Genomic DNA, 2,488 nt, shown 5'->3' with positions numbered 1-2,488 from the left:
TATATATATATATAGTATATACATGTATATACACGGGGAAAGAGGCCAACGCAGTGGGGAGAGCGGAGGAAAAACGAGCTATAGGAAGGGAGAGAGAGAGAGAGAGATTGAAGGAAAAGGATAGAGTAGCGAGGGCGGTAGAGCGCCGGGGGTGGCAAAAAGAAGGAACATAGAAATAGAATGAAGCAGGAAGGATGACGGAAAAGGGCTGCTAGACAGATAGAAAGAGAAAGGTATGAGGGTGTGACTCCAATAGATTTGATCTCAGGCCTATGGCCTCTACCTTATACCTCCTTTACCTTGAGCCTCAGTATGCGATGATATTTACTTCAAGGCCACCAAGAGAGCAACATGGTACCATGCATGCTCGGTGATTACGCTAAGGCATCATTCGAGTATTTGAATACTCTGGTATTCGGAAACGTATGGAGGAAACTGAGAGAGAAGGAGCAAGAATCCTCTGACGAAATCGGGATCGATCTTCTCTTGGCGCAATTTTAACCGAGATTTAATTATAGATTTATTTAGCGTTAAAAGTTGATGAACTCCGGGGCGAATAAAACTTGAAGAGAGCGAATAAGATATTTTTTTTTATCATTGATTAATCTTTAACGAACTTCAATTTAGAGAAATTTAATTCGAGGCCCTGATTTCGCGAGGATATGGAAGAATATAGTAACACAACTTTGTTGGAACGATCCAAAATGGTTGGCATAATTTTTTCAAACTGATGAATAAACTGAGATCTCTCGCGGTTCATTGTTCTCCGATTTTCAGGACGTACGCGAAATACTCGTCCAATCCGCGAAATATCATCTTTCGCATTCTCATTCGCGCGTGGTTATAATATTTCAGTCTCGCGAAAGGCGCCGGTTCGCATGGCGCGGCCAAGATCCATCGATTGCCTAACCAAACTTAACGCGATAGGAGTGACCGCTCTCGCGTGACAAATAGATCGCCACGTGGTTCGGGTCATCCCTCGCGCCCCTCGTTTCCCCCGCGTCTATCCCTGCTTTGCCCTGTCCCCCCGGTCGCCTATCTCCGTCTTTTTCTCGCGGTCCGCTCCTCCCTTTCTCCCTTCGCGACATTCCCATGAGCTATAAATTCATGCGCCTACACACAGGTGGCACCGCTCTTTTGCCAAGTGCATACAGACGGACTCCCTTTGGAGATAGCGAATGCGTCTAAACGCGCGGGAGAACCTGGTGGGGGAAACGACGAGTGCTTATCGTATGCAAACGGGAGTCGGCAACGTGCGCGCGACGACGACGGTAAAAAGCGGCTACTCCGCGGACGAGGCAGATATCGGCACTCTCATTCAGCAATAAGTACCCTCGCGAGATGGTCCTCGTGCTAAACGACGATCCGCGCCGGTGAATGCACCTTCGCTCCTTCACCTTGCACGCGAATGCTGTTTCTTCCCAATTGAACATTATTTCGATTTTTTTTTCATTTATTTAAAAACGACTTACAGAAATACCATTGAGGTCTTTGATAAATAAAATTTTGATTTTAAATGACTATGGCTGACTATGGATATTCATAGTCTGTTCTTATTTCAAGACCGTCTTAAATAATGTCTTAAGATAATAATACAGCTCTTTCTGAGCGACATAGTCACTTCTTATTTGAAGATCACCTTAAGTTTTAAGATGCTAATACTGTTCTGTGACTGACTTATGGCATCTTAAAACTGTATTAAAACGATCTTAAATACATATAAGCTAAAATATCACATACGATTGTGAATTCCGGCTTCTGATGGTTCATAACATTTTAAGATTGTACTTAGGACAATCTTAAATATAAGAATCGCGACTATGAATACCGGCTTACAAATTCGATAGCATGTATTCGTTTTATCTTGAAAAATCGAAAGATTTCTGTAGTACGTGTATACGAGATAACATTATAAACTGAACCTACCGGATACTGCACATATCTAAAATTCACCAAAAATATTACTACCTATTTATTTTAGATATTTCCGGCACGTTTATAGTAGTTTTCATCCGATATCACCTTCCTCCTCCGGATATCGAAAACTACTATTCAAATTCTATCAAGCAGAGTACATATGTAAAACCTCATTTTATCATTCCTTTTTTGTTTTGTTTTTTTTTTTTTTTACGCTGTTCCAGTCTACACAAGTTGCCGGGGCCCTTCGCAACGCACGCGACTCGCGTTTTATTGCGTGCGAAAGGCCAACCACGTGCGATGAGTCGCGCGCTCTCGTGCAGGTGGCAGCACGCCGCGATACACCTTTTGCGTACACATAGAGCGCGTCGACGTCACGCGCGGCTATGTCCTCGCTCGCGCGAAAGCGCCTCGCCTCGCTTCGTCTTGCCTTACTTCTCCTTGTCTCGCTTCGCCTCGTCTCGCTCCCGCCTCACCTCACCTCGCCTCGCCCGCCTCACCTCACTTCACCCCACCTCACCTCACCTCCCCTCCCCTCGCCTCCCCTCGCCTCCCCTCGCCTCCCCTCGCC

The sequence above is a fragment of the Atta colombica genome, unplaced genomic scaffold (assembly GCF_001594045.1).
Source record: "Atta colombica isolate Treedump-2 unplaced genomic scaffold, Acol1.0 scaffold58, whole genome shotgun sequence".
Classification (NCBI taxonomy): Eukaryota; Metazoa; Arthropoda; class Insecta; order Hymenoptera; family Formicidae; genus Atta; species Atta colombica.
The sequence above is the reverse complement of the archived record's forward strand: the minus strand, read 5'-3'. Positions refer to the sequence as shown.